This window comes from Lepisma saccharinum, chromosome 1, assembly GCF_977018435.1.
Source record: "Lepisma saccharinum chromosome 1, izLepSacc3.1, whole genome shotgun sequence".
NCBI classification, from domain to species: Eukaryota; Metazoa; Arthropoda; class Insecta; order Zygentoma; family Lepismatidae; genus Lepisma; species Lepisma saccharinum.
In genome coordinates, this window is record NC_139229.1 from 174,168,459 (window position 1) to 174,183,914 (window position 15,456).

Here is a 15,456-nt window from a genome sequence, read left to right on the forward strand (position 1 = left end):
ATGGACACAAGTTAAACTAGGACGGGAGGACGGGAGCGAAGAATGCCCGCTATGCGGTGAAGACGAGACGAAATTTCACATTCTCCCCCAGTGGAAAGAAACAGGTGACACAAGACAAAAATATATCGGGCAAATAAATAAAGCTAACATTGAGAATATAATGACAATCGTTATTAGGAGGGAGACCGAGAGGAAGGGGGAGGCGCAAATAAGTGGGAACTTTCCTACACTATGTCTGGGCAAAGAGAGCAAAGAAGCTTAGTGGGGATAGCGGGGGGGACTACTAAATAAATAAATAAATCTTCTGAGAAAATTTAGGAATCGCTCAGGTAACAGTGCAGGTGTAGTGAAAGAGTGGAAATGTAAGACGGTGTTTGTGAACTCCCAAGCAGTGTGAATGTGGAAGTAGACTGAGAGGAGGAAGGGTGTAGGAAAATTGCACTAAAATGTTTCATCCTTGTATGGTATGCAGAGCTGTAAAGGCTCATACTTGAAGATAAATGCTATTCTATTCTATTCAGTAAAGCTTGTGAGTCATATATGGATGAGCAGGTTCGCTCTGCCGACACTGCCCATGGGCTTTGGGGATTTTCCAACAATTATTTGGCCAGGTCGTGATGCATAAGTCAAAGCCCTCAGCGCAATGGCTGAGGAGCGAAGTGGGTGACGGAGCGTCATTGTAATGTTGAAGAAGTCAGTTTGAGATACGTAATCACGCACAGTTAGCCATGTTAAGCAATTAATCTATTTTCAGTGGCGCCAACTTTTGAAAAAAAAAAACATTGAGTGGGCTGAACTCTGAGATTTGTTTTATAATTTTATGCAACAATACATGCCCTAAGACCCTTTCAGGTCATTTCTTAGAGAATAGATGAATTTTTATCCTAGCCGCTTTTGCCTCTAGTCAAAATTGCCTATTTCAAAAATAACTTCTTTTTGAGTGTCTCTACTCCGGGAAAATGTTAAAAAAACTGTTGATATCCATCGCTTTCCTTTCCAATTTTGTATGTTTCTGTGTTTTTATGCCTGTCTAATTTTAGAGTTTTTGTGCCTATCTATTCTCAGTATGGTTATAGGCCCTTATCTTCCTTATTTTTCTAATAACCACATGGCCACGGATAGTGTAAATAACACAGTTCACTGAAAAGTATCAAGTTGGAGATGTAACAAATTATTATGGAATATTTTGATAACGCTCATTCAGTAATCAAATTGTGAATATTCTATAAGCGTATAATGTTAAAGTATGTCGTTTTCTTAAGCGCTGGAACTTTATTAGATAATGGAATATAATAACAGGCAAATTATTGGGTTGGCTTGAGTCCCACAGGCCCATGTAAGTTGGCGCTACTCTCTACTTTAATTAGTATTATTATGGATATTAGATATATGTCCAAGAGAACAGCATTTTCTGAAACATGCCTCGCTTCAAACCAAAACCAATGTTCATATTTTAATTTCCGGTGTGTGTGTCAGACAAGTGTGGTTTGCTTTGAGTTGGTGTTTTAAGTCCACTTTATACACAGTAAGGTTAATCGGGACTGGACCTACAGTGTGGGATCCGAACAACTTGTGCCTTCACCGGGTATTGAACCCGGGACCCCTTGATTACAAGACAATGACGTCAGACACTTGTGGATTACCGGATTATCCGTATTTGTAGGTTTCTTAATTTTCTTTACTTTTCTGCCACTTTTGGCTAACTCCGACAGTGAAGATGAATGATAAATAATAGATTTAATTAATGAGGGCGCACCCATAAAGGAGAAGTATAAAGGACCTGAAGACGCTCAAATGCAAACCCCTCTTCCACGTGGTACACCCTGGGCTGAATTTTGCAGGCCAACGAAGCTCTGGCGCTTGCGCCATGGTCACTATAATCCTCTGTCGGGTTTGTTTTGTGTCGCATATATATATTTGTGATTGTCTTTTCATTGGCCCACCCAGTGTCGAATAACATGGGTACCTGGGGGAAACCCTGGGGGGTAAAGGCGGTTAGGGGCGTGATGCTGATCACATCACCCCCACTCACGACCGGATCAAAAAAGTGTGGGGCGTTACCACCACACCCCCTATACGCTTTCATGGCGTGGTGCTATGCACAGGGGAACACTTTACCTTTTTTTTTTACCTTTTCATATCATCTTATGGTTCTCACCGTCTCGATTAGACATAATAGGGCCCTCGATGGCGCAGTGGTAGCGTCGTCACCTTGTAATCAAGGGATCCCGGGTTCTGTATCCGATGGAGGCACATAGTGGTTCGGATCCCACTTTAAACTGTAGGTCCTGTCCCGATTAGCCTTACTGTGCATAAAGTGGACTTAAAACACCAATTCAATCAATCAATTAGACATAAATGGCAGAAAAGTGACATAAATAAAATAAATGACGCTTACTAAGGAACACCCGACTCTGGTTGGAACTCGATTTTGGAACTATCGTTGATTTTTATTGGAATTCCTCGCATCAGGGGAATCTTCTAATATTTTCAGTGTCTTGTTCCTTGAATTTTTGTAGCAGGATATTGTGTCGACAATATTATAAATATCTACAGAACAGCGAAAGCACCCCTTCCTTAAATTCCTCTGTACGCCACTGGTTGTTGGAGCAGATGCTTAAAGTCCAATCCAGGAAAATTCAACAAGGAAGCAGAACGAAGTACTCAAGTGACGTTTTGCAAAGGTATGCTGCAATTCGCACTCGAGAGGTACAGTTAGCATTCGCCGTTATGTATATGAGCACGTACAAATATATTTACTCAGGAGGATAAAGGAAGGAACCTTGAAAAATCTGAACAATTGAACATCTGCTTATGTAATTCCCATGATCGCCATAAGCAAGTATTTCGAACCAGCCGATTTCTGATTCTTAAGCAGTAGGGCCTACCACTTTACTAGTTCTTCCTTCTTGTAAACGTTTGAAAGTCTATATATAAACCTAATTATAAAACTGAAATTAGTATTATAAACAAGGAGCTGCAATAATTAATCATTGTAGAAAAGACAAAAATATATTTTGCTAAATAGTGCGAGATCTGTACTTGAATCCCATGATCAAATCGATGAAAATATGTTGTTCTTCTTGTTAGTCTAGGACAATGATTATTCGGTGTCATATTTAAAGATAACACAAGCGCAGCCTTTTGCCTAAAGACAAATGCAGACCGCTTTCCAACGTTTATATTGATTATCTTTGTGAAAAGTAAAGTCGGGATTGGTTAACGAGGACCTGCTTTAATTGGCGGCAATATATTGTCTGACTGGAATTAATTATTGAGAATACATCATCTCATTTTAACTAATTATAACATCGAAACGTTGAGGAAAGTCGAGAAAAGTGTGTGAATATGTTTGGGGATATCAGCCTATTATTATCAGAGTTTCTTGGTATCCTCCCCCTCCCCAAATCGAAGAATCTAATTGCAAAATGAGTCAAAATCTTTCCGAAGAAAACGTGGAGGCAGAAGTAATACTGCCATTCGAGAAGTGAGAGTAGCCTAAGGAAACGAACTGAATATTTTGTGTTAAAGAAACATGTATGAAAAAAGTGTTGCAATTGAGTATTATCAAGATGTATCAACCTTGTCGTCCCGGATTCTTTTCTTTTTTTAAATATTCTGTGAAAGTGAAAATTTGTAACTGTGATTGTGATCTAAGTAAGGTTTATATTGGAGTGACCTCTGGTCAACCAGTAGATGGGAGAAAAAGAAAACCAGTTCTTAATTGATTTTTGTTACTTAGCATCGCTTTTCTGACAGTTTTGGCCAATCGCCACGGAGATTGGCAGAAAAGCACTGTATGAAGTACACTTATTATTTAAGCCCCATAGAAATTTGGGGAAAATACTGGTCTTTCAATCAAGTTTCTCTTCAAGGTTTTACATTTTCCTCTCTTTGATATGGCTGTAGGCATCTTCTGGCCGGCCTCCGTGGCGGAGTAGTTATCATATCACGCTACAACGCCAGTGGTCCAGTGTTCGAATCCCGGCCTGAGCATGGGTGTTTTCCGTGACTGTCCCTTCATCAATTTCATCATATCATCACTCATCCTCATCTTCGCGATTAGCCAAAAGTGACAGAAATGCGAAGTGAAATAAACCAAATCAATCAACCAATAAATCAAGGTATCTTCTCCCCAGGCCAGACTTATTGTACAGTAACGGACACTTCTGAGTTGTAACAAGCCCACTGACTCTCAAGGGATCATTAAAGTTCCTACTTTGGTCAGAGGAGTGTAATTTATTGTTGTGTTCAAGTCTAAGTAGGAAATGCTAATAATTTACATGGACATCCACTCTATTCAAATTCAAATTCAAATTCATTATTTGCGTGGGCGAGGTTCAGCCTGAGGCTGTTCTGCCACCTAACCCGTGTCATGGAGTACATTTAAATTTACATTTCTTATACATAGATGTGGTTACAGTATTAATACAGAGTACAATAAAATGTACGATTTAGTTACAGAATCTATTGATAAAGTAATTGTAATAAATGTATGAATAAAATGATACAAAAATTGTGAAAAGACAACATAAAAATAAAATAAATTAATAAAAAAAAGATGTAGGCAAAATACATAACATAAACATGCAAGTTACATCATAGTATTCGAATACAATCTCTGCTCTGCTAGAAGAAAATTCTTTACTTCATTATGGAAAGATTCTATTTTAGATATGCTCGACATGCTCTTAGGTAGGGCACTTCATATTTTTGCAGCAAGTCCTCACATTCAAAACGGGAAAAAATAATGTTATTTCCCGACTAAATTGGGAGATTATAGGGGCGGAAAATATTCAAAATTGCCCGATACTAAATGTTAATTATACACACAATTTCACCCTTGGTGATTTATTTTGCATTTCTGGAATAAAAACTGCTAGTTTCAATGAATTTCGAACATTTAGTACAAACATTATGTAGGGAATAAACTACTTTAAACTCTATTATTTAGATTTCCCGAAGTCTGGATCGGTCCCGACTTTTTAGGTTCCTGCACATCCGTCGTCAAAACTGCGGAGTCTACTCCTGCTAATGGGCTTCCCATTTTCACGCCTGGTAGCTTGAAGGCAATTATTTTGGCGCCTAGATCTCGAGGAAATGGATGAAGAAAGATCCGTGAAAGATTATTTAGCCCTGATCGTAGTTTACATCCTCCTTGTACACACCCATTCGTTCCTTTCATACATGACACAATCTCAGCTCCCTTTAGCGGCATGTTGTGAGCCTAGGAACCGGAAGTTGTTGTGCTAGAAGTATGGCGTCCGCGCGAAAGCACTTCCTTCCGGTGGATAGCCCCTATATTATGCCCGGTTCGCTCAACCCGTGTTAAATTTTAAAGAAGCGTTAAATCAAGTTAACGCTACATTAGCACATCGAGGTATTTCTCCAACCTTCGTTAAGGCTAACAGACCTCTAATGTCGTCGTTAAATCTAAAGATGGCGAAATTGCGTATGCCAGCTGTTGTGTTGAAAGGTTATCCCAAATCGATTTGAACACATTATTTGCATACCATCGCAAAACATACACTACTTCGATTTCTTTCTACAGCAAAAATAATTTTTCCATTTCTTATTTCATATTATATATTCGTACTTCAAATCAGAAATCACATGTAAGTTAAATGAGAAATATTGTATCAATGTACTTTTGAAAGTTTTGTCAATAATGGCATCGTGATCATCACAAATTATTCAAATTTTATTAATTTTGCCTGTCGAGCCAAAAATATATGTTTATAGTTAATTATACGAACTTGATTTTTTAAAATGCATATTGGGCTTCCAGCTTCAATGCACTGTAACCATAAACACAAAATATCGCATGACTTTTTAATATAATGTAACATATTTCAATTTGTATAAGGTAAAGTTATTCACCAAAATATTCGGTGTCGTCGTCCACGCCAGCGTCGTAAACGCCGTTTTCTAGTGGATCACATAGAAACTGGAGAAAGTCGTGGTTTGTTGTGTTTATGCTTATGTCTGCTTATAACTACCATTCCAACTTTATGTTGTTTTTTAAACTGAAAAAAAGCCAGAGATAAAATTAAAATGAAGCAACTGTCCTAGAAATAGGCAATACACGTCCTGTATTCTCATTTAATGTAAAATAAATCTGTAACATTACACAATGTAGCCTGCAATCTTTCATAGTAGTAGGGAATTGTTATTTCGAACTTTTCAAATTATTATCCTCCTACTCCAATTAACATAATGGAAAAAATGATTTTGCAGTGAAGAGAATGCTCGACACAAATGTTCATCATTCTATATTCTGAATCACAGTGTGTGCAACCACAAGCGGTTAGCGACAACTGTAGCAACTTGGAGATAAATGCTAAAAGCACCAAATCTGACCTGCCTAACCTAACCAAGTACAGAAATAAAGAAAACCTGCATAACCTATCTGCTTATTTAGCTCGTAGCTGTACGTAAGTACTGTGCAATAAAACATTTTATTTAATATAACGTGAGTTTTAATATAATCACAAAATCAAAACAATTATTATGCAGCATACTGAAAGTGGGCTGACTTATAACGGTGCAAATGGAAATTTAATCGTGTTCGTAACAAACTGAAAGAGCACTTGAAAATTGATAAAAATAATCAACCGTTTCATGTACAAGGTACATTTACGAACGACTACCATCTCATCACGTAATATAGATTACATATGTTGCTTCATTAAGAATAAAAGCTTGAGGTCATAAGCAGTTTCAGGTATATTGTTTCGTGCATGGACATTGCAACATTTTGACATTGTGCAGTGACATAAAACACACTACCATCCATTCAGAAATTATTCCTTGTACGTACATACGTACAAGTGGTAATGATATTGTCTAAGAGTGCACTTGTTTTTTTCACCAGTTATGATAAATCATATACAGGATCAAATATAATATAAAAATATCATATTAATCAACTGTTCCATGAAAAATTTACATATATTTAAGTGTTACACATTACTTTATTTATTGTTGTTCCTGGGATTTCATACAAAAAGACCCAAAACAAATGTTTCGGTAGAACGCGCTTACGCACAGTCTACTGTCCACGGTGCAACCAAATGTATTAGAATAGCAAGGAATCATAGCAAAACGCCTCTAACATGTCATTAGTTAACGGGCTTATAAAATCGCTTGAGCGAACATTAAAAGTTTAACAGGCTGCTAAGATTTTGCTGATACGTTAACTATCAGCTCGTTAAGAACGTTTTAACGATGCTTGAGCGAACCGGGCATACGACTTTTAACTACTTGAGCTCTTCGGTCGGTCATATCTTGACGGTTTTTGTATTTTGTTGAGTCTCAGTCTTGTAGGACTATGCCTCAGTATATGTCATTTTGTCTTTTGTCTCTTCTTTTCATGACGGTTTAAATTGTAATTGTCTAATGTCATAAAGTCATGCTCTACAACTGTCGTAGAGCTTTTTTGGTGTGGTAGCGATAAAATGTAGATTAGGACATGTTGCCGATAAGGCGATGAAATGTGGTGAGTCGGTGATGATTTACAAGAATGTCAAGGATTTTGGTAATGATGCCGGAGGGCATTTTCAAATGTTTTGATAGTGATGCCGGAGGGCATTCTCAAATGTTAAGGTGGGTATGCCGGAGGGCATTTTCAAATGTTGTGATGAAAAAGGATGCCAACAGCGCCTGGCATTCCCAGGTGGTCACCCATCCAAGCACTGACCCGGCGCGACGCTGCTTGACTTTTTAGAGCGGTCACCCATCCGAGTACTGACCCAGCGGAACGCTGCTTGACTTTTTGGAAAGCGGTCACCCATCCAACTACTGTCCCGGCGCGACGCTGCTTGACTTTTTGGAGAACGGTCACCCATCCAAGTACTGACCCGGCGGAACGCTGCTTGACTTTTTGGAAAGCGGTCACCCATCCAACTACTGTCCCGGCGCGACGCTGCTTGACTTTTTGGAGAACGGTCACCCATCCGAGCACTGACCCGGCGGGACGCTGCTTAACATTTAGCGTGATGTGGCCGAAGATTTTATTGTAACCTGGGCATTTTGTGTGTTCTTCTAGCTGGTTCAACCTGGCCTATAAGATGGATAGTGGGGTTCATATGATGTGGAAGAGAGGCCCAAACTTTTGTTCTCATGCGTTGCATGACCTCGAAGAGCGTTTCCACATCCAGGTCGTCATGTAGCTGAACATTTGTTGTATATCTGTCTACCCCAGCGATAATCCTCAGGGCTCTATTTTGTACACTGTATAGTCTGCGTAAGTTGCTTGCGGCCGCGTGGCCCCAGACTGCACACGCGTAAATAAGCATAGATCGGATCGTAATCTTGTATATGGAAATTCTTGTTTCTAGAGGTAACACCTGGCTTTTGAATAAGCTGAATAGGTTGCCTATTCGTTGCGATCCTTTGTTGGCTGTATTCAGGATGTGTTCGCGAAAGGTAAGACCTTTCTCCATCGGCACTCCTAGATATTTCGCTGAGGTTTGCAGAGGGATATTACTCCGGTGGAGCCGTAATTGTGGGTTGAACCTCTCGAATTTCTTCTTTGTGAAGAGGACGGCCGAACTTTTCTCCGGGTTTACCTTGATCCTCCACTTGGTGGTCCATTCCTCGTAGAGCCGGAGATAGCGCTGCATATATGTTTCGGCATGCTGGGCTCTTATACTTGATGTAAATATTGCCGTGTCATCAGCGTAGACAGCTACCATCACTGATGGCGGAGCTGGCATGTCATAAGTATACAAAGCATATAATAGCGGCGATAGAAGAGAGCCCTGGGGCACACCTGCCGTAATTGGTCTCGCGCTGGATCTTTCCCCATTAAATCTTACGATGAGCTGCCGATTTTGAAAGAATGAATGCAGCAGTTGAATGTCCGAGTCCGGAAACCCGAGGCGATGAAGTTTGTATAACAGTCCCTCGTGCCAGACACGGTCAAAAGCCTTTTCGATATCTAGGAACACTCCTAAAGTAGATGCCTTCCGGTTGAAGTTTACTGTCACTAGGTCCACCACTCTCAGAAGCTGAGTCTCGGTGCTGTGGCCAGGTCGAAAGCCATGTTGGAAATCTGGCAATAGATGATGTTCCTGCGTAAAATTTTGCAATCTTTGCAGGAAGAGGCGCTCAAACGCTTTTCCCAGGTTACTGAGGAGGCTGATTGGCCTGTGATTGACCGGGAAGATCGGGCTTTTCCCTGCCTTCAGGATTGGAACTACTTCAGCCACTTTCCATTGTTGCGGGAAGTAGCTGTGTCTTATCATTGCGTTAAAGATTCTGGTCATGTAGACCAAGAGTTTTCTTGTGCCATGTCTGAGATCCTCGTTTAATCTTATCAATTCCGGCTGCCCTTCGTATCTTCATCTTTGCGAATACTTCCGCCACATGCCGTGGTGTGATAAGCATAGGCCCTACGAGCGGCGGATGTTCGATGAAAAAATCCTCAGCCCAGTTTTCTACTTGCTCGATGATATCGTCATCGTAAGGCCATGCATTGGGAGACATCTGCTGTTCGTATAGCAATGCAAACTCCTCAACCTACTGTTCCGGTTGGAATGAAAGCCCAGCTGCTGTGTGCAGGACTGGTGTTCTTTGGGTCTTCTTCTTCCCTTGCAGGGATTGAGCAAGTCCCCAGAATTTGGTGGGTCTTTCATTTATATCCTCCAAGATATTGTCCCACTTGTGTACAGTTTCCCTTAACAGGTGTCTTCGAATCTTCCGCTGGGTCTTGTTCCATAGGTGCTTGTGGAAAGGATTTCTCGTGGTTTGGAATTTCCGTCGGGCCCATCTTTTCACCCTGATGAGGATTCGTAGATGTATATCCTCCCTTGCAGCCGGTGTCTCAATGGTGCGCATGTTGGTGGCAGCTCTCTTAGCCTCTGTGATGTTGACAGTGATGGTGTGGACCGCTTTCTCGATGTCTGCCACAGTGTTAATCTTGTCATGCAGATTTATCCGATCGTTTAGGCATTGTCTGTAGAGATCCCAATTGCAAGTGTATTCCCTTCGAGGTTCAGGGATTCGTTTCAATAGATTATGCTGAACCGTGAAACAGACTGGCTCGTGGTCCGAGTTCAGCGCGCTTACAACAAAAGGAGCTGTAGAGAGCTGTAGGTCCTTAGTGAGAACTACATCCAGAACATCTGGTAGGCCGCCATTCTTCGGGAAATGTGTCGGTTCTCTGGGTGCTTGAATTTGGAAGTTCACAGTTCCCAGAAGTCTTAGTAGTTGAGATCCTGCGACGTTGGCATGAGGCGAGTTCCAATGTCCGTGTTTAGAGTTAAGATCGCCGGCTAGTATTACTTTGTCGCCGAGTTGATAAATTTCCCTAAAGTCAGCGTCTATTATTCTTGCTGGCGGTTTAATATAGCCGACTGCCGCAATAAATCTTGAGCCAGGAGCATATATTTCGACACCTATTGCTTCCAGTGCCTGCAGGTTGTTTATTGCGATATGCGTGGATGGTATGTCAGATTTCACCAGAATAAGCAGTCCTCCTTTCACACCTGTTGTTCTGTCTTGCCTGTATTGAGTGTAATTTGAAAATTTTATCTGCAGTTTATTGTTCAAATGAATTTCGCAAATAAGCATTACGTCGATTTGTTTTTCTTGGAGAAAGAGTCTTAGGAGCATTCGTTGTTCCCAAAGTCCATCGGCATTCCATGTTGCCATGGTTATTTGTCGTGTGAATGTCGTCGCATAGTCATTTCTGGCCATGGAGCAACATTTCTAACAATACCTCCACCGCGGAAGTGAGCTTTACCGGCCCGTCAAGTGCTGCAGCCACCTTCCTGAGGCCTTCCCTGATGATTGGGATATACTGTTGTATGAAGTCACTTTTTACGAAGTTTATTAGGGAGGTGATGTCGTCTGACATGGCTGACTTTTGTACCGGCCTTGCAGGAGTGCCTTCCCTGCGCCTGTGTACCATCTCTTCCCTTACATCTGAATTTCTTGCCGTTTGAAACCCTGGAGGTTGTCTGTGTTGTTGCACTACAGCCGAGTACTTCTGTCTGTTGTTTCCTGATGAGGAGCTGGAAGGCGTTTGCCCTGCAGGCGTGACGTCCGTATTCCCTTGTTCCTTCCTTGAACATCCTTGTATGGAATCATGTTCCCTCTGCGGAAGCTGTGGCATCTTCCTGGGTTGAAAGGTGTCCGGTCTCTCTGTGAGGAGGAGGGACGGGCTGCGTTTTTATGGGCGAGTTTTGGCCCATTTCCTGGCTGTGCATTGGGGGTGTTGTTCCTTGCAGCTTTCATGGCTTTGATGACGGGGCATCCTTGATAGCTGGCTGGATGTTCCCCTTCGCAAAGCGCACAAACTGCAGGGTGATCAGCTCCTTTCTTCTGACAGTCAGTAGATAGGTGTTTTTCGGCGCACTTAACGCAGCGTGGTGTAGCTCTACATGTTTCAGAAGAGTGTCCCAGCCTCTGGCACCTGTAACACTGGAGGAGTACTCTTGTTCTGTATGGTTCCACCGAGATGTTGTAGTATCCTATGAATTCAAGAGCGGAGAACTCTTTCCATCTTCCTTCTTTGGTGAGCACCACCAGGAACAACGGGATAGGAATTCTCTTCCCTTTATCTTGTCCTCTCCCTCGTTTCGTGAGGATGTTGATCCTTTTGATCACGAAGCCCATATTAGTGAGCTCTGCTTGAAGTTCTGGGATGGGCGTGCAGGTTGAAAGACCCCTGATGACAGCCTTGATGGGGCGTTCTTGTCTGGTCATCCCGTATGCCATGTCAATGTGATGTTCCTCGCAGAAGGACTTCACTGCTTCAAGGTCTTGCTGGCTTCTACACTGGATTTTTATGCAGGAGGCAGTGTGTTTCACAATGGGCTTCTCCTTGAGGTGCTGTACCAGGTTGGCAATCGTAGCGTACTTGTTTTGCACGTCGTACAAGAAGGCAACCGCCGGCCTAACGATTCCTGGTGGGCGCGGCGGGTTACTTCCACTACCCGAAACATTTGGGTGGGAAGGAGGGTTATTTGCACTGTTCGAAACACATGGGTGGGAAGGAGGGTTCTTTGTACTATCTACTACATGTGATGTGTTAGCTACATTCTGACTACAAGACATGTCATTATCGTCTGTGTCGATGTGGCAAAAGTCGTTGTCGTCAGCCCAGTTAGTAGGGGGAGGTAATTTCCTCCGTCTGGAGAATTTCTTTGGTATTTGAAATCCGTCAGTGGGAGGGATAATGTCATCGTCCGTGTCTGAGGTAAAATCGCTACTCACGACTTCCATGGCCCTCTTAAGCGACGCCGGCGGTACATCCCTCATCTCGACTTCCGTCGATGCAGCAGCTTTCGATGCTTTGTCGAGCGGAGGAGGAGTTGTTTGGTCCAGGCATTCTTGTCCCGGTTGATTCTCGTGCTTAGCAGCACTATCTGGTGCTTTCTCAATCTTCTTTTCGTTCTTCTTTGGCTTAATATTCTCCGATGAACAGGTCCGCAAACCGTCAACGAAGTGCACTGGCCGTGAGAAGTTCTCCTGAGCTCTAGGTATGACATCATCATTTATTTTAATTGTTGTATTGATGTGCTCGACCGAGCCAATAGCATTTCGAGTTCCAATAAATGTGTATATATAACATGACTTATTAGCATTAATTTTAAGGCCATTTGCATCATACCATGTTTTTATCGCACCCAAATCATTACTTATGTATTCAATACTTGTGAGGAAGTAAATTCACATCATTGGTATTATTATTGTTGTTAAACACGGCGCAATTAAGAACCACATGAACAACAATTCTTTTGCTCACAAAAATACAGTACCTGCCCGAGCATTGTTCCACTATATGTCTAGACTGATTTTTTTTCTATCTTCACACGAATCTATTTTACAACATAACCCATGGTGCGATAGCCCAAGAAAGCCTTGGCCGATCTCCTGACTGCCAGTCTCCATCCCACAATCCTACCTAGAGATATGGATATCTCCAACCGGTAATGGGGTGACGTGGTGTCAGCATGTCGAACCCTCAGCCGTTATAGGAGATTTCGCAGACAGGGTTACGCTACTCACTCGCAGCTCCCCAATGGACATTTCCACTTTGACATGAAAAACGTTTTAAATCCATTCATTTTACAGATAATAACACAAACATGAGATGTGCAAAATATCTCGGCGATATTTGTTTCGGTTCTCGAGAAACACGCCTTCAAACACCGCTGAAATTTACCTTCTACGTCACGGATTTGAAAACGTCCTCTCCACAGACAGGAGGTCCTCTGACGTCATCACTTAGAAATGCGTGGAGGCGGGGCTTCTGCTCGTCCCGTCAACTTAGCATGAACCGCGGAAGCGACAGAAAATTCACTTGCTACTGTGTAAAACAAGTATCGTACAACTTCCAGTGCAAAAATCTGTGCTCCATTTCTTGGAGATGAAATGCCCTAGCAGTATAGTAGTATTTACTATAATTCAGCCACTCGGTAGAGGGTTTTCCCATTAGGGTGACAAAGCAAACCTTGTAACAGTCAATGGCTGAACACGTGAACAGCCTTGCTCATTGCGAATACATAGGTTAGTTCTGACTGGCAAGAACTTAATATTATAGGAATGCCTTTTCTGGAATTACAGTTATTTTCGTCATAATATTTTCTTCACAAATTTTAAGATAATACTTTTAGAACACACTGGATTACACGCAATTTCTGCAATATAAGAGGTGATACGGTATAAAAAGGTACGGTGAGTTTTTCAATTTCCTGCAGTAAATGACAGTTTTCTTCAGTTAATATATATATTGCAAATTTTTGTATTTAGCCTACTTTTACGTCGCTTTTCCGTTCACTTTGTTTAACCGCAACGATGAGAACGCATGGTTAATTTATTATAAATTATTTATTAATTATCATCTCTAACATCACATTTCTTCCCACTTTTGGCTAATCGCTACAATGAAGATGAAGAACTACAAGCTGTATTCGAAGTCGGGGTGCAGGAGTACACCCCCCCCACACACACACACACTACCACCGAACTGAGTATCACCCAACCTGCCATGATAAGAGACGAACCTTTTCTTGTGTCCCATCTCATTTCGAAAACATTCACTTGTCCCATCTCCTTTTATGAGACGAAACGGAACATGCCTCGTCTCGTGAGCAACACTAACATTAACAATAGAAGCATCCCCCTAGCTGTCACCAAAGTCTCGAGCAAACATCCTCCCATGTAACAATTTCCAGTTCAATGAAATGTCACTCACAAGGAAACAGTCATGCCCAGGTCGAGAGTCAAACCTGAACATGCGACTTCCTCAGATAAATCATGAATTTTGTGTATAATCATTACAACGCCAGTTCATTCCTGGTAATTCTGAATCTGCAGTTTGGTTTGCATATATAAGCAGGATAATATTTAGTTTTCGAGGGCTGTACCGTCGAAACGAGGAGTCAAAAAAAAATAATAAGAGAGATTTTTTGTATTTATAATGATAAGCCTTTGCATACGTTGTTAATTCTATATTTTTCTAGACTTGAGACGAGAACGAGAATTGCCCTCCCAAACCGAGACGGATGTTTATAAATTGAGACGAGACTGTCAATGAGACATTTACAAATAAACACGAGACAAACATTTACAACTCTCAACGAGAACGAGACCAAGGCTGCCATGTCTCGTCTCGATAGGATCGAGACCAAGGCTGCCATGTCTCGTCTCGATAGGATCCTTAGTGGTGAAGTTGTGAACCAACCAATTAATGCGTTCGGGGTAACGAGATGAGGCGGCTTTTTTCGCAGTACAAAATTCAAAATAATTATATCGTACTATTTCAGTATGGGATATTGTTATACACATGGGCGTATATATAGTTCACGGGAAGGAGGGATGGATCAACTTTTGGTATGATTAAGGTTGGTTTATTTCGTAAGTGAAAGTCCATGACACTGCTAGCCGGAAGCTTGTTGGGGAGCAGGGCGGGAGGGGATGTTGGACCCGACAAAGTTGTGTGTTTGTAGTCACGAAGTCATGCTACTTAGTATTGATACTTTTCTGTTCATCTTGTGTCACTACGTTTTTAAGAACCAAATTTCTTTAATATGATTCGAGGGGTGGGGGGATAACTGATTTGACAGTCTCAATGCAGTTTCTTATCGCAGAAATTCCGAAACTATCAGGAAATTGCAGATATTTGTCTGCAGTCCCATCTGGTGTGTGGAATTACGAAATTTCCTTCCCATCCGTATCCCGTCCCCCGTCCTATACGTCTTTAATTTAAGAGAATGAAATAAGTCCGAAGGAATTTTTTATGAACAAGCGGAAATAACAAGGAAACTGGTAATTTTAGTGAACCAAAAAAAGAGGGGGTTTGGACCCGTTGAATCCCCTTTAAATACGCCCATGGTTATACACATTATTTCCTTGTAATAATTGTACGTACATAAACTAAGTATACATATGTACTGTGCAACTAATGTAATCTTCTCAGTGTATTTTCTCTTATCTGCACAAAGA